At 42.8% G+C, this 25,205-nt stretch overlaps 1 long non-coding RNA gene across 1 annotated transcript in view; it reads right to left on the reverse strand.

Annotated features, from left to right (window-relative positions):
• Positions 1-393: 393 nt before the first annotated feature.
• The window catches only part of LOC121817646 (uncharacterized), a 68,854-nt gene continuing 44,042 nt past the window's right edge, over positions 394-25,205 (reverse strand). Inside the window, exon 3 of the long non-coding RNA XR_006057695.1 lies at positions 394-953. This is a non-coding gene — a long non-coding RNA (uncharacterized LOC121817646). The remainder of the gene's footprint in view (positions 954-25,205) is intronic.

Raw genomic sequence — 25,205 nt, forward strand, 5'->3', positions numbered from 1 at the left:
TTAAAGATTGACCGAATATGTTTAAATTGAAGGCATATCCTTTAACTTCAAAGTTTACTGGCTCCTACAGTCTATTGGGAGGCAAAATTAGTGTAAGGGAAACAATTAGAGAGCAACTGAGTGTTAATTGTGTGTTACAAGTCCCTGGACATCAGAAAATCAGGGAGGAGAAAGCTGGCAGAACTCTCTGCCTTCTAGGGGAAGGTGGAACTTGAGCTGGGTTAGGAAGCAGAAGGTAACATTCTGAGAATTCTAGGCAGAAGATGTAAGGATTTTCAAGTACGATGTAAATGTTCAGACCATTTTTGGGGGGGCCACATTGCAAGGAACTGGGGTCTCACCCATACCTCCTGCAGTGGAAGCACAGTCTTAACCACTGAACTGCCAGAGAAGTCCCAGATTTTCATATCTTTTTATTATCTGAAATGTTCTCAGTTTTTATTTAGGGTCTGCTTACCCCCCTGAGAACATAAGCCTGATGAAGGCAAGGACTGGGTCTTAACACTAGTGAATCCAGGTTCCTGGTACAGTGCCCGGGACATAGTGGATGTCAATGGATTTATAAATGAACAAGTGAGCAAACAACCATGGAGTGTGTAAGGAGAGGTGAGAAAACGGGCCTATTTGGAAAGAAGTGTCTTTCCTTAGGTTGGGAAGATCCCCTAGAGGAGGAAATGGCAACCCACCCCAGTATTCTTGCCTGGTGAATCCCACAGACAGAGGACCCTGGTGGGACACAGTCCGTGGGGTCGCAATCAGACACGACTGAGCACACACATAGGCACATCTTTCCTTGAGGAGCAGAGGGCTCTCTGACTCTCCAACAGGTCGGTAGAGAAGCAGGTAAGCGGACCCGAGTGGGATTCAAAACCCAGGGGCAATTGGAACCAGCTGAACAAGGTGTGATGATTTCCAAGGTGAATCCTACGTAGATTGCCACTGGGCCCTTGAATCTGAAATTAAAACACAAACAAAGGAAAATTGATCTGCATAACCTCTTAGACTCTACTTGGTCAGCCAACAGTTATACTTTAGGAAAAAAAGGAAGAAAAAAGTTTGTTCAGTTCTACCCTTCCCTAGATTAGAATACAGTAAAATGTTAATATGATTATGGTAATTTATTAACACTTACCATGATTGTATTCAATCTATAAACAGATAGGTTCACTGTTATCTCATATTGAACTAGTCATTGACCAAAAAATGTTTTGTTTGTTGTGTTTTGTTTTTTACATAAACTGTTGTTTTGTAGGTCTTTCCATCCTATACTCGTAAACTGATTAATGGACCTAAACGCAGTGCTTCGCATTCCTGGCACATCATCTCTCTTATTGATTTTAGGCCATCTTTCACCTTACAGAATTCCTTTTAAACCTTGATCCTATCATCAATCACAGTAGTTGCTCCTTTTAGCTTGTCATCTATATATATGATCTGCAAATCTCCAAGGATTAGGATACCTAGAGATCCTTTGGAGAGCTCTAAGGGGCAAGGCATGTTTACCAGCTGATACACCACCAGCCTGTGTGTAAAAAAGAAATGACGTCTGGCTCTAGGATGACATTAGGTTCATGGGTTCGTGGGGCAAAACTTGAGGGTAGTTGAGAAAGGAAAACTGTTAGAATTCCAGGTTTAAGCAAGGTAAGGACAGAATCTCCAGTTTAAGCAGAAAGTTTTCTTCTAGGAAGCATCATTTTAGATTCCTAAAGGGGGGAAAGTATTACCAATTTGACAAGTTTTGAGGCAGACAGCAAGGGGGAAAGGGCGTGTTCAGCTCAGATGCAAAACTGGGGATGAGAAAAGGATGACCAACCAAGTCATTGTGAACCTCACTCCTGACAGGTAGATATTATTTAAAATTCACTTAGCATCGTGGACTATTTGGAATAATCTTCCCTTCCAGCTCTCAGGGAGAAATCCTACTTTGGGAGTTTAAGATGTTTCTCCCCTTCCAGCCACAATCCAAGAAAGTGAAGAGGAACGAAAAAGCCTCTTGATGAAAGTGAAAGAGGAGAGTGAAAAAGTTGGCTTAAAGCTCAACATTCAGAAAACTAAGATCATGGCATTTGGTCCCATCACTTCATGGCAAATAGATGGGGAAACAGTAGAAATAGTGTCAGACTTTGTTTTGGGGGGCTCCAAAATCACTGCAGATGGTGATTGCAGCCATGAAATTAGAAGATGCTTACTCCTTGGAAGGAAAGTTATGACCAACCTAGATAGCATATTGAAAAGCAGAGGCATTACTTTGCCAACAAAGGTCCATCTAGTCAAGGCTGTGGTTTTTCCAGTAGTCATGTATGGATGTGACAATTGGACTATGAAGAAAGCTGAGCACCAAAGAACTGATGCTTTTGAACTGTGGTGTTGGAGAAGACCCGTGAGAGTCCCTTGGACTGCAAGGAGATCCAACCAGTCCATTCTAAAGGAGATCAGTCCTGGGTGTTCTTTGGAAGGAATGATGCTAAAGCTGAAACTCCAGTACTTTGGCCACCTCATGCGAACATTTGACTCATTGGAAAGACTCTGATGCTGGGAGGGATTGGGGGCAGGAGGAGAAGGGGACGACAGAGGATGAGATGGCTGGATAGCATCACCAACTCGATGGACATGAGTTTGAGTGAACTCCGGCAGTTGGTGATGGACAGGGAGGCCTGGCATGCTGCGATTCATGGGGTCGCAAAGAGTCGGACACGACTGAGCAACTGAACTGAACTGCCTGAGCCACAGTCCAGGTTTTTCACTGGAATTCTGCGTCACTCAGACTCCTGTGTACCTCTCCTCACACTCTGCCTCTGTTGTAAAATCCATTACAATTGGCTGACATCTCCAGTTCTGGGTACATTTTCCATCTGCTCCAAACATGCACACCCTCCGACTGGACCATTCCCCACTCCTCACACCGCCCCCACCCCTTCCTTCTCCCCATTAACTTTATCTTCTTAAGCAGCTCAGGAACACAGATGTTTTCACCCTGTCCCTCTGCACAAGGGTATTTTCCCAGTGTCTCTCTGTGTGTATGCTCCAGGCACAGCCTCTCTGGGGAGGGAGAGAGTAAATGTTTTCATTCCAAACCCTCAGGGTCAGGTCTTGTTTGTCTAAACTGTGTTTGTTGCCATAATTATCAGATTAGCTGATCTCTGGCAGCAAGTTGGGTGGGGGGGCAAGGGAAGGGGAGCATTAACCCTTTGCAGGGTGGTTGCTGTGCTTTGTCACAGGAATACTTCGAGGAGGAGCTGTCATTTCTCTTCTAACCTGGAGGATTTGGCTAGAATTCTTTCCACCAACCCTAACAGCCCTCAGTAATAATCTGCTCTAAGTCAATCCAATCACCCAATGGGCTGCACTGCTGGGATCCAAAAGGCGTTTAGCAGAGTTGGAAGGTTGAAAGGGCATCTCTCCAGGGATCTGCTGGAGAAAGAAAGAAACGGAGCTTAGAGAGAATCTAGATAAGCAACTCAACAAGGGGTATCAGCATCTCTTAGACTGAACAAGGAAACCAGGAGAATGCACTCGAGTCTTCAGCCTTCCCCACTCCCCCTCCCCCTCAGCAGGCCCCATTTAGGTTTGTTTGGGGATTTTCTGTTGTCACAAAGAATACCAAGATCGTTTGCACCACTGCAGTTTTAACAAAATCAACGGTCTCCCCATGTAAAGACATTTCCAAGCCTTTGTCATTAGACTGAAATCATTTAAAGATTTTCTCATCTTCCCTTGCCTCCCACCCACAGCACCAATGAACTGCTGTCTGGTCTCCAGAGACTAGAAACACAGACTGATCTTGCCTCTTAACTCCTAGAGTAGCAGGTCCTTTGTATTTTAATTATTCTTTTACAAATGAATAAATTTTGTCTTCTCAAAAGTATTGAGGTTTTTTGAGGACAAGAATACCCTGGGACTTCCCTGGCGGTCCAGTGGTTAAGACTTGAGGCTTCCAGATATAGGGGAGTCAGGCGGGAACTAAGAGCCAAAAAAAGTGGGAACTAAGAGCCAAAAAAAAAAAAAATCCTTTAATCCTATACACTGGTTAACTGGTAGAGAACCTAAACATATAAATAGGAGGTGTTTAGCTAATATTTGGTAGCATTTAGGTAATTTAGATAGCATTTTCTAAACTTATTTTTTCCATTCCTTCTACCTCTGTTCTTTTCTGTTTTGTGTTTGACTATTTACAGATCCTTTATTTCTGGACCAGTTCTCCAATTCATACTCATCAAATCTTCCTCCTCTTCTCTCCAAACACACACACACACACACACACACACACAGTGAGAGATAAGAAAAGTAACATTTACTGAGTGTCTATACCTAACATTATGCAAACTTATTCCATGTTATCTTGTTTGAAACCCACATTGGCATTTGAGATCAGTGCTATATCAGTCACAAGGAAAGAATTGGAGACAGGGAGTTAAGTCACTTACAAAAGCTCCCACAGTTTTAAGTGGTGCAATGAACATACACACAGATGTGTGTGTGATCATGTGCTGTGCTTAGTTGCTTAGCTGTGCCCAGCTCTTTGGGACCCCATGGACTGTCGCCCACCAGGCTCCTCTGTCCATGGAGATTCTCCAGGCAAGAATACTGGAGCAGGTTGCCATGCCCTCCTCCAGGGAATGTTCCCCAACCCAGGGATCAAACCCAGGTCTCCCCCATTGCAGGCAGATTCTTTACTGTCTGAGCTTCCGGGGAAGCCTGTGTGTAACCGTGAAATCCATACAAACTCCATCTTTCTAGTTTAAATCTTTCTCTCTACTGATGCTGTGAGACATGGTTCCAAAGGTAAGGGTTAGGTCATAGAGAGGGTCTTAAGAAGAAATGTACACAGTCAGCGTTGGGCAGGAGTTTCCAATTCCATCCCAGAGAATTCAGGTGAACTTCCACAGAAGTAAATCACCAGGGAGCCAGCTCCCTTCTTCCCTGCCAGAGAGGTGCTCTGTTCCGCATGAAGCCCACTAAGACGTCTTCGAGTTCCACCCAGGGTTCCCCTCTCCTGATACCTGTTCTGCCGCTGCTTCTTACATCCTTCCACAGGCCAGGCAGGAGAAACACCTGGCAGATCTCGAATAGGTCAACTGAACTATAGGTGTCTGTTAGTTGTTCTGATAGGGGAGTTAATGGAAGAGCAGTTGAAATGGTTTTGTTCCAAATCAGAAATCTCAATGGCTTGGAAGGAAGTTCTGGAAAGAGAGATAATATAAGTGCCTTAAAAAAATTCAAAGAAGGACTTACTTTAAAAGCTAACAACGTAAGGTAGGTGATTTGGGCACCCTGTGGCAGATTAGCGACGAGTAGAGCAAAGCAAGGCAAACTCTTACGAAAGAGTCTCTCAGGTTCCTACAGTACCTTTCTTGATCCTGGCTATCAGCAATGGACTTGTTAGTAAGATGCTTGAGATCCCGCACTCCCACCTAAGGTAAGGTACACACGCTCTCTGGGACTTATGGGACAAGTTGAGGATTGGACCAGATGACGTCTAGATTCCTTGTTTTCTTGATAGGCCATCAAATTCCCAATAGGGAAGCAAATAGGAAAAGTTGTTTAGAGCAATCACATTTACTTGATTTAATATATGTAAAATGCTAAAAATAATGCTTAACTCATAGTAATTCTATAGAAATATTAGCTATTATTATCATACATGACAGTGAGGCTGATGAGGATGGATCCATGCACTACAAACACATTTTTACTACCACATCTATAAAATTGAAAAAGACAAATAATCCAGTATTCTGATAACTCTAAAGCCCTCTCTTGCAGACTTTGATAGGAGGGGAATGACCTATGGCTACTGAAGATTACAAATAACTATAGTTCATGGAAGGAGAGTTTGCTAAGCAAACAGCCTCCAAGACAAAATATATGAATTTTTTTTTTAAACCTAGCTTTCTTATTTGGTTATGGAATGAATTAGGCTGCCTCGAGAAGTAGTGAGTTTCCCTTTTCAGGGACATAGATGGCAAGTGGCTAGATTGACTCTGTTGACTTTGAAGAAGCTTTCTGTCAAAATCTCTGTAATTCCAAAGTGAATCCCAGAATCACATAGTGTCCCAATGTGGGCAGTAGAGTGGCAGAGGCTGGACTTTAGCAGATTACCTAGTCCTGAAAGGCATAATATCAGTGGCATAATATCATCCTGGAACATCTTGCGCCTTATATAGTGAAGCTGTGCCTTCTAAGGCTTTAGTTGAAAGACGATTAGTGGAGCACATTGCTGAGCAGTATTCCTGCATCATTCTCTCTTTTCAGTGCTGGGACTAAGAATCAAAAGCATGAGGGAATAACAGAGCTACACAATAAGAGAAGAGCCAGAACCCACAGCTCTGCGTTTTTTTCTAGTTTTTTCCTCCCTGTGAAGAGATGGAATTATCTTGGACTGAAGATGTAGACCTGAATATGAGTAGAGGCTCATATGCAGTGTTAGAGCAAGATAAATGGCAAGTAAAACAGAAAAGGAAATAAATAATCAGAAAGAACAGAAGGGCAAAGGGCAGGAGATAGAGAGTTGAAGAGGCAGTGGGAGAGAAAAGAAGGAAATGAAGGGACTTTTTAAAAAAAAATGTTTATACTTTGAATGAAAGAGAGGTAGAGAAGCAACATTTTAGAAAGCAAAGGGATGGCAAAGAAAGAAAGGGAGTAACATACACTGAGTACTACAAAAGCAAAGTGGAAAAGAGTAATTAGGGTTGAGAAAAAAGTCTAATATAATTTAAGCTAATTATCTGATGAGAATATCTACAGATGATGTTACATGCCTCTTTGCAAAAGGGATTCTTAGTCAGAGACTCCGAATCTGGGGAAGAGACCTCCTGTCTACTCCCCAGGAATCTCAGCCTCTACAACACAGCATCAGTTCAGTTCAGTTCAGTTCAGTCGCTCAGTTGTGTCCAACTCTTTCTGACCCCATGGACTGCAGCACACTAGGCTTCCCTATCCATCACCAACCCCCAGAGCTTGCTCAAATGCATGTCCATTGAGTTGGTGATGCCATCCAATCATCTCATCCTCTGTCATCCCCTTCTCCTCCTGCCTTCAGTCTTTCCCAGCATCAGGGTCTTTTCCAATGAGTCAGTTCTTTGCATTAGGTGGCCAGAGTATTGGAGCTTCAGCTTCAGCATCAGTCCTTCTGGGACTTTCAAGAGTCTTCTCCAACACCACAGCTCAAAAGCATCAATTCTTCAGTGCTCAGCTTTCTTTATGGTCCAACTGTCACATCCATACACGACTACTGGAAAGACCAGAGCTTGACTATATGGCGCTTTGTAAAAAGTAATGTCTCTGCTTTTTAATATGCTGTCTAGGTTTGTCATAGCTTTTCTTCCAAGGAGCAAGCATCTTTTAATTTCAAGGCTGCAGCCACCATCTGCAGTGATTTTGGAGCCCAAGAAAATAAAGTCTCTCACTGTTTCCATTGTGTCTCCATCTATTTACCATGAAGTGATGGGACCAGATGCTATGGTCTTAGTTTTTTGAATGTTGAGTTTTAAGTCAACTTTTTCACTCTCCTCTTTCAGTTTCATCAAGAGGCTCTTTAGTTCCTTTTCATCTTCTGCCGTAAGGGTGGTATCATCTGCATATCTGAGGTTATTGATATTTTTCCTTGCAATCTTGATTCCAGCTTGTGCTTCATCCAGCCCAGTATTTCTCATGATGTACTCTGCATACAAGTCAAAAAAGCAGGGTGACAATATACAGTTTTGACATACTCCTTTCCCAATTTGGAATCAGTCCATTGTTCCACGTCCGGTTCTAACTGTTGCTTCTTGACCTGCATACAGATTTCCCAGGAGGTAGGTAAGGTGGTCTGGTATTCCAACATAGCAAAGATCAGTTGTTAACATCAGAATTAGAAGCAAAGCTTCTATCGAAACCCTTTAACATCTGTAACCTGCCTTTCCTTGGCGGGCTCCCTTCCTTCCTCCTGTCACTTCTCTCCGTCCCCTTCTGGACTTCGCTGTTACTTAATTGGCTATGGGGTGGTTGGTCTGGAGAACCTTCAGAAATGCCTTCCAACCCTCCAGGTGGACCATTTTCTACTTCTTCTGTCATATTCCTTTCTTTTTTCTTCCTATGCTGGCTCTTTTGTCAGGATCTGAGGTTCAGGGACTAATGGAAGGATAAGCAGTGGGAGCAGGGATGACTCACATGACAACACAACTGTGTTGCTATAGCTCAGCTGTCTCTTGTTCTGGTAGAAAAAGCCTGGAGGACTTGGTTCCAAGTCCACAGAGTGGTTACTTGGTATCAGGTATTAGTCATCATTGGAAGCAGAAGCCATGTTACAAAATAGCTGAATGTTATTTTATTCACAATCATGATGGTGAGCTAAACAGTTTACTGAGCACTAAAGATAAAACCTTAGATCCTGCCCTGGAGGAGCTAGCAAACCAAAAGTGGGAGCCCTAGATCCTGCCAGTTCAACATCATCATCAGTGCCTGGTACTGAGCACCGAGGTGCTTAGGTGCTGGGTACAATGCTGAACATGTGACAGTCCATCTTGGGAGGAAGGTACTGTTGTTGTCATCCCCACTTTACCGATGAGGAAATGGAAGCCTGAAGATTAAATGATTTACCAAGATAGTTCAGCCTATGACAGACTGGGATTCAAATTTGCTTGGAGGCACCTGATTAGACTGCCTTCCTTCCTCCCCTTTCTGCATCAGCTAGAATCCATCTAATGAGTCAAGAATGACAGGAAGAGGAGAGAGGTCCCTAGAGTCATCCCATTCCCAGTTCAACACTCATTTTGAGGATTCATGCTTGGGAGCCACTCCCATGAGCCCTTCCTCACTGTGTCACTTGTGATCCAACCTGCTTTAACCTGTCATTCTCCTACCTGCCTGAACCTGCAGATGCCCACATGGAGGGATCCTTGGCCTTGGGTTCTTGCTTCTCTTCACCACTTTCTACCAATTCATCCAGACTTAACCACATCCTGACTTAACCACCAGCAATGCTGGTGTTACCCCTCAACTAACTACACATACCTGGGAACTTTGGGGTTCCTACCTGTGCTGCTTGTCCCTTTCATAAATTGAATGACATAAACCTCCATCCAGACATGAAGTCCTGCTCTCTGGAAGACTCTGTGCACCTCCTATCCAAGAAGTGAATGAAGTCTTCTCTTCAAGTATTTTCTGCCCATAGCAACAGTCCAATAAAAGCCTTTACTTGGACTTGGCTAATTCGGAATTTAAAATGGCTAGTTTTGAGAGATTATGCAAAGTTTGCGAGCAACCAAATTTGGGAATAGAAAGAGGACAGAAATGTTTTCGTATAACAGTTACTATTAATACATTTATTATGTTAATAATATATCTATTATAAATCATACTATACTATCAGTCTTTACTATCTCTAGTAATAGTTTTTAACCCAGTTTGAGGTTTCCAATATTTCTGAAAAAAAAAATAAGAAATATTAAAATTTATAATTCAGAATTTTTTTGGCCAACTTCCCATTCCTCCAATCCCCTCAACCTGCCTTACCCACTCCCTCCAGGCATCCAAAACTGTACAGTCTATATGAATAGGGCCAGGTATCTTATGAATACTCAGTAAATATTAACTAACTGACTGTCTAAACGAATTAGTCTATTAGCCTCTGGTACAAGAGCTTTTTCTGTCTCTCAAATTCAAATCATTTCCTCTCCTTTTACTAACATGGGCATTCATGCATGCAGTTCAAACAGTTGTTTACTTAGGGCTGTTTTGGCCTTCTCAAATACAGTCTGGTAATGGTGCAAGACAGTATGTGAACAAGTGCTCACATGAGGGTCACAGCAGTGGGGAGATGGAAAGAACATGAGCCTTGATCACAGCAGACCTCGGTTCAAAGGCTGCCTTATCTGTGAAACTGGAGTATTGACACCCAACTCATAGGCTTATTGATAGCAGAACATTATGGGAGAGGCTATTGAATGTTGTGTGTATGTACCTCTTCAATCTTCCCTAAAACCCTTTATAGGAGGGAAATGATACTTGGAGGGGTGGACCGATTTGGCCAGCCTGAAGTCTCACAGCCACTTAGTGATGTGCACTGCTAGAGTTTCAACACACTCTTAACTCTGAAACCGCACAGTTCACATGATATTCAAACTCAGCCAAAATTCAGATTGGGACTTGAACCCATGAGCTAAGACCTGAACTCATTTACTTTTCATTGAAATTGCACACCTGGCCTCAGGACTTACTGAAGCTCAGGTATTTTATATCTCAGCTTCCTGATTGTCTCCTAGTAAGAGGCAGAGTGATAGGTAGATTTATTGAGAGAAATATACCCCCACATTCCATAGACAGAATGTGGTCTGTCTCAAAAGGCTTGAGAGAAGCCCAAAAACATGGGGTTTCTCAGATGGTAAAGAATGGAATTCCAGTTGAGCTATTTCAAATCCTGAAAGATGATGCTGTGAAAGTGCTGCACTCAATATGCCAGCAAATTTGGAAAACTCAGCAGTGGCCACAGGACTGGAAAAGGTCAGTTTTCATTCCAATCCCAAAGAAAGGCAATGCCAAACAATGCTCAAACTACTGCACAATTGCACTCATCTCACACACTAGTAAAGTAATGCTCAAAATTCTCCAAACCAGGCTTCAGCAATACATGAACTGTGAACTTCCAGATGTTCAAACCGGTTTTAGAAAGGGCAGAGGAACCAGAGATCAAATTGCCAACATCCACTGGATCATCAAAAAAGCAAGAGAGTTCCAGAAAAACATCTATTTCTGCTTTATTGACTATGCCAAAGCCTTTGACTGTGTGGATTGCAACAAACTGTGGAAAATTCTGAAAGAGATGGGAATACCAGACCACCTGACCTGCCTCTTGAGAAACCTGTATGCAGGTCAGGAAGCAAGTTAGAACTGGACATGGAACAACAGACTGGTTCCAAATGGGAAAAGGAGTACATCAATGTTACATACTGTCACCCTGCTTATTTAACTTCTATGCAGAGTACATCATGAGAAATGCTGGGCTGGAAGAAGCACAAGCTGGAATTGAGATTGCTGGAAGAAACATCAGTCACCTCAGATATGCAGATGACACCACCCTTATGGCAGAAAGTGAAGAAGAACTAAAGAGCCTCTTGATGAAAGTGAAAGAGGAGAGCGAAAAAGTTGGCTTCAAGATCAACATTCAGAAAACTAAGATCATGGCATCCGGTCCCATCACTTCATGGCAAATAGATGGGGAAACAGTGGAAACAGTGTCAGACTTTATTTTTGGGGGCTCCAGAATCAATGCAGATGGTGATTGCACCCATGAAATTAAAAGACACTTACTCCTTGGAAATAAAGTTATGACTGACCTAGACAGCATATTAAAAAGCAGAGACATTACTTTGTCAACAAAGGTCCTTCTAGTCAAGGCTATGGTTTTTCCAGTGGTCATGTATGGATGTGAGAGTTGGACTATAACGAAAGCTGAGTGCCAAAGAATTTATACTTTTGAACCGTGGTGTTGGAGAAGACTCTTGAGAGTCCCTTGGACTGCAAGGAGATCCAACCAGTCCATTCTAAAGGAGATCAGTCCTGGGTGTTCATTGGAAGGACTGATGCTGAAGCTGAAACTCCAATACTTTGGCCACCTCATGTGAAGAGTTGACTCATTTGAAAAGATCCTGATGCTGGGAAAGATTGAAAGCAGGAGGAGAAGGGGACGACAGGATGAGATGGTTGGATGGCATCACCGACTCGATGGGCATGGCTTTGTGTAGACTCTGGGAGTTGGTGATGGACAGGGAGGCCTTGCGTGCTGCAGTTCATGGGGTCACAAAGAGTCACACACGACTGAGCAACTGAACTGAACTGAACTGAAAGAATCTGCCTACAATGCAGGAGACCCAGGTTTAATCCCTGGGTCAGGAAGATCTCCTGGAGAAGGGAATGGCTACCCACTCCAGTATTCTTGCCTGGAGAATTTCATGGACAGAGGAACCTGGTGGGCTACAGTCCACATGGTTGCAAAGAGTTGGACACGATTGAGTGACTAACACACTTTCAGTTTCCCTATGCACTGGGTCATTTCATAGGCTAATGAGTGAAAGGATTATTCCAACTACTTTAAAGAAGGGGTGGGGATTTCCAGGAATTGGGTCACTGCCCACTTTTTGGCCTTTTATGGTCAGCCTTGGAATTGTAAGGTCATCTGTAGGCATGTCATTTTATTATATATGAATGAATAACAATTTATCTTAGTAAATGTTTCTTTATTTCTGAAAAGTGCTATCTTTGTTTCTGCTTTAAAAAGGGAAGCCGGGGATTTGCCTCCACTCACGTTGGCTCAAAATTCTCACTAGCAAAGTAATGCTCAAAATTCTCACTAGCAAAGTAATGCTCAAAATTCTCTAAGTTAGGCTTCAACAGTACGTGAAGTGAGAACTTCCAGATGTTCAAGTTGGATTTAGAAAAGGCAGAGCAACCATAGATCAAATTGCCAACATTTGTTGGATCACAAAAAAAGCAAGAGAATTCCAGAAAAATATCTACTTCTGCTTTATTGACTACACTAAAGTCTTTGACTGTGTGGATCACAACAAACTAGAAAATTCTTCAAGAGATGGGTATACTAGACTACCTTATCTGCCTCCTGAGAAACCTGTATGCAGATCGAGAAGCAACAGTTAGAATTGGACATGGAACAACGGAGTGATTCCAAATTGGGAAAGGAGTACATCAAGGCTGTATATTGTCACCTTGCTTATTTAACTTACATGCAGAGTACATCATGTGAAATGCTGGACTGGATGAAGCACAAGCTGGAATCAAGATAGCAAGGAGAAATATCAATAACCTCGGATATGCAGATGACACTACCCTTATGGAAGAAAGCGAAGAGGAATTAAAGAGATCTTGATGAAAATGAAAGAGGAGAGTGAAAAAGCTGACTTAAAACTCAACATTCAAAAACCGAAGACCATGGCATCCAGTCCCATCAGTTCAGTTCAGTTCAGTTCAGTTCAGTCTCTCAGTTGTGTCCAACTCTTTTCGACTCCATGAATCACAGCACACCAGGCCTCCCTGTCCATCACCAACTCCCAGAGTTCACTCAAACTCATGTCCATCGAGTCAATGATGCCATCCAGCCATCTCATCCTCTGTCATCCCCTTCTCCTCCTGACCCCAATCCCTCCCAGCATCAGAGTCTTTTCCAATGAGTTAACTCTTCGCACGAGGTGGCCAAAGTACTGGAGTTTCAGCTTTAGCATCCAGTCCCATCACCTCATGGCAAATAGACAGGGAAACAATGGAAACAATGAGAGACTTTATTTTCTTGGGCTCCAAAATCACTGCAGATGGTGACTGCAGCCTCGAAATTAAAAGATGCTTGCTCCTTGAAAGAAAAGCTATGACAAATCTAGACAGCGTATTAAAAAGCAGAGACATTTCTTCACCAACAAAGGTCCATATATAGTCAGCTATGATTTTTCCAGTGGTCATGTATGGATGTGATAGTTGGACTATAAAGAAAGCTGAGCACTGAAGAATTGATGTTTTTGAACTCTGGTGTTGGAGAAGACTCTTGAGAGTCCCTTGGACAGCAAGGAGATCCAACCAGTCAATCCTAAAGGAAATCAGTCCTGAATATTCATTGGAAGCTGAAGCTGATGCTGAAGCTGAAGCTCCAATACTTTGGCCACCTCATGTGAAGAGTTAACTCATTGGAAAAGATCCTGATGCTGGGAAAGACTGAAGGCAGGAGGAGAAGGGGACGACAGAGGATGAGATGATTGGATGGCATCACCAACTTGATGGACATGAGTTTGAGCAAGCTCCAGGAGTTGGTGATGGACAGGGAAGCCTGGTGTGCTGCAGTCCATGAGGTCGCAAAGAGTCAGATAGGACAGAGTGACTGGACTGACTAACTGAGGTTGCCTCAGGGTGTGGATTGATGTGTCCTTTAGGTGTGATGATGGCAGCTGGAGAACTAGGGGAACCAGGAGCAACTGGGCAGATGGAGAGCGAGATGGTAGGAGGCAAGTCAAAGTTGTGATGACTCTTCTTGTACTGCAGAGACTCCACCACCAGTTCTTCCCAGCCAACTTTTTCAATCCCCATTTCAAGTATGGAAATATCCTAAAGCCTGGAATAAAAGGAGAAGACTGGATGGAAGCATTCTAGTATGGAAAGAATGAAGTTACAAAGCTTAGAGCTGAGGATGCTAACTGTGAGCTTTGAACATTTAAGTTGTTTAATATCTCTGGGTGTCCCTGTATATAATGGTGGTGATACACAGACCTCCCAGGGAAGCTGGGACAACCCAATGAAATCTTGTTCATAAAGGACCTGGCAGAGGAGGTGACTGTTGAGAATCCAGTGAAAGATGAGACACTCAGGCTGCAGCCTTAGTTAGTAACAGGATTTGGCTTTATCTGCATCCTACCCAAAACACAGTTGGGCTATGCTCATCCTCCCAAGAAAATGTGAAATGATGGCAACTCTAATAGCTACTAAAACTAACTAAAGTTACTCCATTTGGGAGAGGAAAAAAGAGCTGCAAAAAATCTCCAGTATCAGGAGGGTAAAAATGAAAAAGAACACTTTAGACAAAAAAATTAAAAAATACATTGTGAATCTAGAAAAAAAAATCTAGAGTAGCTCACTAGAAGGTCTAAATTTATCTGTAAAAAAAAAAAACCATTTGAGTTGGGAAAAAATTGCTGACTATTCATGGAAGATGTTTATAATACAAATAGAAGTTTGAAAAAAAAATGTTCTGGTGAAAGTAAGGTTAAAAAAAGGAAATTCCACAAATGACTCTCAACATTTTTTTAGTTGTGGCAAAATACACATAAACCATTGTAATCACTTTAAAGTATACAGTTCAGTCCTATTAAGTACACTGACATTGTTATGCAACCATCATCACCATCCATCTCTAGAACTCCTCATCTTGCAAAACTGAAACCCTATACCAATTAAACAATACTCGCTGTTTGCCTCACCTCCAGCCCCTGGAAACCACTGTTCTACTCTCTGTCTCTATGAATTTGACTACTTTAGGTACCTCATATAAGTATGAAAGCGAAAGTGAAGTCGTTCAGTTGTGTCCAACTCTTTGCGATTCTGTGGACTGTAGCCCACCAGGCTCCTCCATCCATGGGATTCTCCAGGCAAGAATACTGGAGTGGGTTGCCATTTCCTTCTCCAGGGGATCTTCCCAACCCAGGGATCAAACTCAGGTCTCCTGCATTGCAGGCAGATGCTTTAACCTCTGAGCCACCAGGGAAGCCTCATATAATTATAATTATACCGTATTTGTCCTCTTCTACCTTGCTAATTTCACTTAGCATAATGGACTCTCAACTTTTAAACTATATATATTCCAAAGTCATCTGGAAAGTGATTGAAATTTCCATATGGAAAAAGAATGAAGATGACTCTTCCCAGACCTGGAGGAAGGAGTGAATGCAGGTAAGAATGTGGACCCAGTGAAGCCCCATATGCAGTTTTAGGGGTCAGGGGCTTCTGTCCCTTTCTTGAATTCCTTTGTGTTGCCACAACATAAGAGTTCAGAGCGGGTGTTGGCCTCACAGCATTTCCCTTTGTGTTTTCTGTAGGGTCCATCCCATTATTACCCTCTCCCAGGATGTTCACTACAGCTCATAATAAGCAGGCAGATGGTCAGTCAGACTGTTCATTGTACTTACAACTTCCCTTGTAGCAGACACAGTCGACAGTTTAAAGTGGATGGCTTTAAAGAGGATATTGCAGGTGGCAACATAGTCATATCCCATCATCTCTACTTCTTGCTTTCCCAGATTATGAAATAGCTGTACAATTTGAATGGGCTGACACTTCAGCTCTTGAAATGAACTTTGGGTTAAATGAATCAGTGAAGCCCCTCACACTGGCCATGGCGACTGGCTTGGCAATGGGCCCGTGCCTAATTCCAGCTATCAGAACAAGTTCACTGTAGGCGAATTAGGAAGCACAAAGTCTCATACATCAGTCTCAGTATGAAGACAACGCTATGGACATGAGAGTCCTTGATAACAGGGTTCAGGCTCTGGATCAACCCATCCAGAGAGGCCGTGAAGTTGGAGCACCTGTGGTGGGGTTAGTGCCCTCATAAGAAAAGATAGCAGAAAGACTCTCTTGCTCTCACTGCCATGTGAGGATGTGTGTGATGAGAAGGCTGCTGTCTGTAAGCCAGGAAGAGAGCCTCACCAGAACCTAGCCATGGCAGCTCCAAGCCTCTGAAATGATTCACAAACAAGCTGCCTCGGAGGGGCTCTGAGGGTGGCGACATCACCTAAATAAATGAAGATGACAAAGAAGAACAAGGAGGAGGAGAAAAGAAAGGGTGAAGAAAAGCATGTTGAAGAGCAATACTTCTCACTCATTTCCACCAGAACAGCAGAGAACAATGAAAGCACACCATCAGAAGGCCTGGCAGCACGGCCAGAAAAAGGATGCCAGTCAGTATTTTGAAAACTTACATTTTATTGTAAAAAGTCACACAAATTCTGTGTTCTACTTCATAGCGTGCCTTTCCTCTGTTTATATCAAAACGTTTCCCTAAAAGTGACATTTTATACTTTTTTATTTCCACATTGCAAGGCTTGCCGGGTCTTATTTTCCTGACCAAGGATTGAAACCATACCCCCTTCAGTGGAAGAGTGGAGTGCTAACCACTGGACTGCCAGGGAATTCCCGAAACCAAGTATTTGAAGTGATCTCTTGGCCCTGCCCTACCTAACTTGGCATGCTTCCACCCCAATGTGAGTACCACAACTTTCTTTAGAAAGAGCGCTGGATTCAGTTTTACAATCTGGGTTCTTTTTCCGATTCCATCACTTCACAGCCATGTGACCTTGTAAAATCTCCCACCTACTTTAAGCTTCTCTTTCCTCATGAATAAAAGAAAAGATGACATCTCTTTCACCTTTCTCACAGAGATGTCAAGCTCCAAGGGGTTAATGTGAGAAAGACTTGGGAGACCAGGAAATTCTGACCCGTAGCCCTATCAGTATTATTCCAAGACCATTTTGGAAGTTTCCCCAGCCCAGACTAATCCATTCTTGGACAAAACTTTCTGATACTTTTTGGTCCAATCCTTGCATTTGTGCTGAGGAGTACAGGATACAAAAAGAATGAGGAGGAGTTATTTATAAACAGCTTTCAAGAGGATAGGAGAAAAGTCAGATCTTATTTTCATGTGACTCCATGTCTCTTGGTTCCCCTCATTTTTGTATCTTCCATCTTTAACATGAGATCTCAAGCTTCCCTCTTCAGAGGAGTCCTGAGCCTATATTCCTTGTACTTGCTTTATGAACAAATCACCTCGGATTCAGAGTAGAGCAAGAAAGACAAGTTGGTTTCATTTTCAGCACCAGCTCTGACCCATTGGTTGCTTGGAACACTATATTAAGAGACTACTCAGTGGGAAAGACGGTAGAGATAGATTAGAGATGTCTGCCACAGGCACCGAAAGTGAGAACAACATGTGTACCATCACTGGCCACCGTGGGTTAGAGGCTCAAGATGAGTCAATTCAAAATATGCAGCAAATGTTGAAAGCTGGAAGCCTTTCAGAAAAATCTCAAATGTGAGGGCTTTCATCCTCTGGAGCACTTACAAAGTCAGTAATATTGGCTTATGTCTCTTATTTTTAATAATAAGAAAGGCCAACTCCTTATCTGTGGAAGAATTAAATAGGTTAACTACATGTCAAGTTTCCTTCCTTTTGGATAGACTCGTATCAATTCCATTCTCTAACCCAGGGTGTATTATGCTAGTCACTACATTCATTGAAATCATAGAAAGTTCAGGGATGTCATTGGTCAACCTGACAGTCCAGCACTGAGCCCAGGAGCAATTGTGAACATAAATACGGACTGAAAATCAAGATAGAGACTAACTGTAGAGAACAACAATAACACACACGCAAGAATCATGGGAATTAAGAGGTGAGAATCACTGTTCAAATGAAATCTGGTATCAGTCTTAATGTAACTGCTTCAAATGTGCTCAGTTGTATCTGTTTTGTGACCCTATGGACTGTAGCCCACCAGGCTCCTCTGTCCATGGGATTTCCCAGGCAAGAATACTGGAGTGGGTTGCCATTTCCTACTCCAGGAGATCTTCTTGACCCAGGGATCAAACCCGTGTCTCCTGTGTTGCAGGCAGATTCTTTACCGCTAAGCCACCAGGAAGCTACTGGGGAAGCCCAAACTGCTTCAAATCCTATCCCATATTTCTGAGAACTCTAGGGGCTTCGGATTTGGATGAGCACTCTATGAGTTTATTTCAAAATACTTATTTCTATTTTAGTATGTGTTACTTGAGACTTTAAAAAAAAATAACAAACAGCTTCCATTAAGTAGTTAAGTATCTTTTTGTTGTAGAATTCTAAGGGGTTTAGCACTGTGTACATGCACAGCATTTAAGCTTTTAGGAATTTATTTTACTACTTTGGTGCTTTCAGTTTGCTTGAAAGCAGGCCCTTTTGCGTTAAAAGCCCTGTTGGGGCTTAAAAGCTGTCAGTTTGCCTTCATCTGCTCTCTAGACGACTAGACTTTCTGGCTGAGTAGAGTATGTTTGGTTAGTTTTGGTCTTGTTTAATGCTATAAGAAGCTACACAACAACAATAAGAGATGCAGTAATTAAATATTTTTGGAATTTCTTATTTTATTTTTCTTTGGGGCCCACTGTTTATTTCCATGTTATGAGCTTCCTTTGCAAATGAATTCTTGCATTTTAAGTAATTAGCCATTGAGGAAGGGATTGTGAGATGGGTTATATTTCAGAGAAAACCCGCGGTGGAGAGTAACATGGTGGTGTTGGGTAGCTGTGGGGGAGATGAGCACAGAGAAGACACAGGCCCCTGGGTCTCTATCAAAGCGATGGAGAGGTGATTTTAGTAAGGAGGGGTCTCTCTAGTGGTACTTTCCTGCTCCCCTCTTCCTTTTCATCATTCTCTTAAGTCTTTCCTTCCTCTCTCCTTTCCCTTCGCCTTTGTGTTTCTCACCTATCTAATTACCCTTCCATTCTCCTGCTTTTTCTTGTCTCCTCCTTTCTCTCTGCCCCATCCCTCCATTTTTGCCCTAGCTGCCATCCTCTGCTTTTCCTGTGAAGACCATTCTTCATTATGGCATCAGACTGGATTTCCTAAAGCATGTTCCACCAAACACCAGGTCCATGAGATATTCTGTGGAAAGTTAAAAAAGATGGAAAGATAGGGTGGAGGGCAAAGCTGATCTGTAGTTCAATTGCAAACATGTCTCCCCCTAAATCTTCAGCACCCCCATTAGTATTTAATAGATTCTGAGAAATCCTGCTGTGAAGAAACTGGTCTAACCTGGCTTATCCCACTGTTCCCCCAAATTTCCTTGACCTCAGTGTCTTTTCCCTTCAAATAAATGAATCGCACTGAGAATACATTTGGGGAACCCCGTGGTAGAGCCTAATTGGCTCACCTTTGGGGCTTTAGAGCGTTGACTTCCTTCGCTCATACCTGATGTTAAGGCACCTTCTCACTTGTCTGAACTTTTCTGAAGCTCATCACCGACAAGGGTTCCTCTTCTGTCTGTTCTCTTTGCTGCCCAGCATGGCAAAGAAAGATATGCTGCAAAAAACAGACTCAGAAATGCAAAACTTCTATATTTCTCACCTCTCCTGTTTATTTATTTTTTTAATTTTACTTTATTTTACTTTACAATACTGTATTGGTTTTGCCATACATCAACATGAATCCGCCACAGGTGTACACGTGTTCCCAATCCTGAACCCCCCTCCATCCTCCCTCCTCCCTCCCCATATCATCCCTCTGGGTCATCCCAGTGCAACAGCCCCAAGCATCCTGTATCCTGCATCAAACCTAGACTGGCGATTCGTTTCTCATATGATATTATACATGTTTCAATGCCATTCTCCCAAATCATCCCACCCTCTCCCTCTCCCACCGAGTCCAAAAGACTGTTCTATACATCTGTGTCTCTTTTGCTGTCTCGCATACAGGGTTATCATTACCATCTTTCTAAATTTCATATATATGTGTTAATATACTCTATTGGTGTTTTTCTTTCTGGCTTACTTCACTCTGTATAATCGGCTCCAGTTTCATCCACCTCACCTCTCTTGCTTAATGTTTAAGGTTCAGTTCAGTCGCTCAGTCGTGTCCAACTCTTTGCAACCCCATGAACCGCAGCGTGCCAGGCCTCCCTGTCCATCACCAACTCGTTGCTGGTTCTTTTTTCTTTTCTCTTTTTCTTTCTTTTATTTGTCTAACAAGTTGTCAACATTGTTTTGGGGGCTTCCCTGGTGGCTCAGTGGTAAAGAATCTACCTGCGAATGCAGGAGACATGGGATCGATCCCTGATCCAGGAAGATCCCACGTGCCGCACCACACTCCTGACCCCATGCTCTAGAGCCTGTGAGCTGAAACTACTGAAGCCTTTGCACCCTAGATCCCGTGCCCTGCCACAAGAGAAGCCCCCACTCACGACACCTACAGGAAAACCAGCGCAGCCACGAAGACCTAGCACAGCCAAGAATAAATAAATAAATAATGTTTTTGAAGAATAATATACAGAACGGCAGAGGTTCAAGCAGGAGAACATTTTGGTTCCTTGCCGGTGGCAATGTAAGTTGGTGTCATCGTTCTCGAGGACAATTTGACAATATGTGGCCAAGGTCTTAGAATTCTACTTTGGGGACTTTATCCTAAGAAAATAACTAAGGACATAAGCAAAGATTTAGCTACAAGAATTTTACTTTGTTTTTTTACTCGAGTGTTGTTTATAATATTAAAAAAAAAAAAAAACTTGGAAACAAACTTAGTATCCAACAGTAGGAGACTGGTTGAGCATAGATGGCTCAGATGGTAAAGAATCTGTCTGCAAAGGAGACCCGAGTTCGATCCCCGGGTTGGGAAGATCCCTTGGAGAAGGGAATGGTAACCCACTCCAGTATTCTTGCTGAAGAATTCCATGAACAGAGGAGCCTGGCAGGCTACAGTCCATGGGGTCCCAAAGAGTTGGAAATGATTGAGTGATTAACACTATCATTATCATTATAGTCACTCAGTCGTGTCTGACTCTTTGTGACCCCCCCCCCATGGACTACAGCCCGCCAAGGTCTTCTGTCCATGGAATTCTCCAGGCAAGAATACTGGAGTGGGTTTCCATTCCCTTCTCCAAGGGATCTTCCAGACCCTGGGATCAGACTTGGGTCTCCTGCATTACAGGCAGATTCTTTAACATCTGAGCCACCAGAAAGATCCCAGTAGAGTATACTGTGACAAATTCATGTGATGGGGTTTTATGTAGTCCTTACAAGTAGAGTTTTAGGAGAGTATTAACTGACACACAGGAGATGCCAAAGATCAATTCTGTGTTAAAAAAAACATATGTATTACCATGTACATTTTTGTAAAATTGACATTCACCAAGTGTTACACATACATGTAAATATGTAAAAGCAAGAAAGAATAGCCACCATAATTTAGCAGTAATTGTCTCTTACTAGGTAGTAGTATTTTGGCAGCTTCTTGTTTATCCGTGCCTTCCGACTTTTATGTAAAGAGCATGTGCCTTTTGTATAGCGAAAGGAATCGATAAGTTGGAAAAACTAACAAAAGTGGCTGGTGATCCCATACAAGTTTTGTTAGCATTTGAATTCCCAGCTGACTCCAAATAGGGTCCTGTCAAAACCAACTGGGACTTTTCTGTCTCCTGGGGGGTAAGTGCTCCATGAGGAAGGTCAAAGAGAATGTCAGCCTTCCTTCTGCTATCTGGGGAAATCTGGATATCAGAGCCAGCTTCTATGTTGTGATGCTACAGTTTACTGGGGGGGAAAAAAGATCAACACACCCCACCATCTATTTATTTAATATTAAAAATAATATTTCACTGAGTTTGGTTGGCGTCAACTGGAGCAGTTACTCATACAGGAATTCAAACAAAAGCAGTACTGGCCTTGGGCCAGAGGGCTGGTGCTGGGTGGTCCATGTCCGTCCTTAGCTCAGAGTAGCTCCTAGGCTGCTTTCAGACCTGCTTTGGGTTAAAAGAAGATGATGTATTCATTTATTTATTAGAAATGTTTTAACAGGAAATGCTAATAGTTTGCGTTTAGGGAGAACTACTCTGGAGACAGCTGGAGGAATCCAGCAGACATGGCTGGGGAGGAGATTGCTATGCTCAGCCTTGGAGTCAGATCACAGCCTGTTGTAAAAGTCTACACTGGGGCCCAGCACGCCAAGTTAGCCCGAAAGATCCTGGTTGCTTTGCTTCAGGACAGAAGGAGAGGAGCAGGGCAGTTCTTTCAGCTTCCCTGTTTCCCTTCTCTGTTGCCATTTGTTTCTTAGGAACCTGGAGGTGTGTTTTTGATGTGGGCGTGAACACAGATGTTGGCTCTGCTAGGAATGAACAGGCCCTGTGTACACAAACATCCAGGTGGGAGTGGGTGAGCCGAGGTATAAGCAAGTACATGTGTAACTCAAACCCATTTTTAGTGTGACTACGGGCTGGCAGAGTCATGTGTGAGTTCAGGGGTTGCATGTGCACATCTTTTCAGCATATGAGGATGCATGAAAGACAAGTGTTTGAAGGGGATTTCAGGCGTGTCCTCAAGCTCCAGAGTGCATTCCAATGCTGGGTCATATTCATGGCTAACTTTGTGGAGCCCAGAGGAAAAAAATGAAAGACAGGGAGAGTACAAATCAAGCCTGAATGAATGAATGTATGTAGGAGAGGAATACGAGCAGGTTTGTGTATCTTTAAAAATCCTCTTCCAGCTGGTTTAATAGACCATAGGACTTCATTTGAAACAAGAGGGTGTAATTACAGTGCCGTGGGGAGTGGGGTCCAATGTCTGACCCAGTCTGGCACGACAACAGGGCTGTTCCTGTGTTTCTAGATAACAATAGTGGTGAAGCCTAATCCTGGAAACCAGTCAAGATCCGCAGAGATAAACCTCAGGCAGCAAGAATACTGTCAATGAAAAGAAACTGACCTTTCGCCTTCTGGAGTCACAGAATTCCCACAAATGCTGTGTCCTCATCAGTTTGGCAGCCTTGCCACCACAGCCCCAGACTTCAATGCCAATTCATGAAAAGCAAGGAAGGGGCCGTGCTAGAAGTCAAAGCTTCTCTACTTCTAGAACCTCAAAATACAAGATCCCCTCACCCCATTTTCTCCTAGAGGTTAACCTTCTTCCCAGGCTCACAAAGTTCTGAGAGAGCCCCTTAAAGGGCTTTCCTCTGACAGAGTGGTCTGGTCTGCTGGTGCTGAAGAGACATCAGGTGAGCCTTCAAGCTGTCAGAAATGCGTTCTAAAATCTGAATGGACAGACTCTGGAAGGACTGTGCAGCCTTGGGAGTCTCAGGACAAGGGTAGTGGAGCGCTTAGGCTGGGATGGGGAGTGGTGGGTGAGAGACAACAAGGGAAAGGGGTTTGTGTCTCAGGCTATGAGGGTAAGTACAAGATTGGAAATTTATTAAATTTCTTGTGTAAGGTCACAGTTAATTAATTGCTTTGAGCCCTGGGTTCCTTAGCAAAATGAGAATGTTAGAGTTTCTGTTTTTTAAATCCAATAAACTAGGACTTTATTCCTTAACAACCGCTTTCCTTCACAACCCTAAAGATCACTAAGCATCACATAAGCCGCTAGAACAATGGTTTTCAACCTTGGCGGCACATGGACTTGCTGGGGAAGGTGTTGACAATGTTAACGCATGAATTTCACCTCCAGAGCTTCTGATGGAATTTATCTGGGTGAGGCCTGGACACTAGGACCACTCTCTCTTTTCTTAAACCTTCTTGTCAGCACTTATCCTGAAATGTAGGTATTTTCTGAAGTTCTGTCCTTAACTCTCATCTTTCTCTATATTTTCTCTAGATTCTCTTCTCATTCATTCCCACATCTTCAACTATCATTTCTTTGAGGATGATACCCAAATCCATTTAACTTCCTATCTATTTATCCAACTTTCTTTTGCCTACCTACTCCTGGAATGATGCTGCAGCTGCAACACATGCTCAGTTCCAGACTCAACATCTTGCCCCCAGAGGCCTCCCACTCCTTGGTCTCCCTATTTCTGTAATGATACATCTCCCACTATTCTATCACCAAGACTTGAAGTGTTAATGTTATCTCTGGTGATTTAAAAAATGTATTAACATGAGTGTTGATATATAACTTCTCTGCCATAACATAAACCTCTTTATTGCACACCATGAAAAAAAAAATGATGATGGTGGTACCAATGACTAATATTTATATTGAGCTCATTGTATCCAGGCACTATTATAAGAGCTTTGCACATATTATTTCATTTAAGTCTTGCAACAACCCTATAAGGTAGTACTGTGGGAACTAAGGAAGGGTAAAATGACTTCCCCCGGTTCAATCCCTAGGTTGGGAAGATCCCCTGGAGGAGGGCATGGAGAATCCCATGGACAGAGGAGTCTGGCAGGCTACGGTCCATAGGGTCACAAAGAGTCCAACATGACTGAAGGGACTAAGCACAGCACAAAGTGACTTTCCCAAAGTTACACAGCTATAATTGTCACCAATAGGATTTGAATCCAGGCCTCAGAATCGATATTATTTCTATAGGGTGCTTAAATTTTAATACTTCAATAAATGCCTAAATATATCCCTGTCGTTCCTCTATGTCTAGAGGCAGTTTTCATTGGTTACTGCTCTGTTTTGCACCTCCCCCGGTGAACATTCTCAAATAAAAGCTTGCGCTTCACTATCGTCAGATTTACACAGTCACTTAACAATTCCCACTGGTATCCAAATAGAAGACATCAGCATGTACACGACCAGGATTCTGACTTACAGAGGTCCACTTCAGGTTGAAGTCTTCAGGGACACTTAATCTAAGAGCAGGGGGCGTATGTTTATAAATCTTACCTTTGAGTTTCATCTTCTTCCTCATAATGTCTTTGACATGTCAGCTGTAAAGCAAACCACAGAATGGCCATACTTGAGTGAGGTGAAGATTTAATGCGGCTGCTCCAGTTCAAGTGGCTGTACCTAGGACTGCAGTTGTGTTTTGCTGGTCATTGTGAAATGCACACACAGTGATTTAACACAGCTTGGTTTATATTCAGATGCGGCTCTGCTCTAACATTGCAGAGAGTAGTGAGTTTGCTTTTAAAGAACAGGGCAATTCACTTGGTCAGGAACAGTTTGCAGGGGAAGAAAACCATAGTTCTATCTGAGAAATACATAAGCCAATTATTTTTAAT

The sequence above is a fragment of the Ovis aries genome, chromosome 22 (genome assembly GCF_016772045.2).
Source record: "Ovis aries strain OAR_USU_Benz2616 breed Rambouillet chromosome 22, ARS-UI_Ramb_v3.0, whole genome shotgun sequence".
Lineage (NCBI taxonomy): Eukaryota > Metazoa > Chordata > Mammalia > Artiodactyla > Bovidae > Ovis > Ovis aries.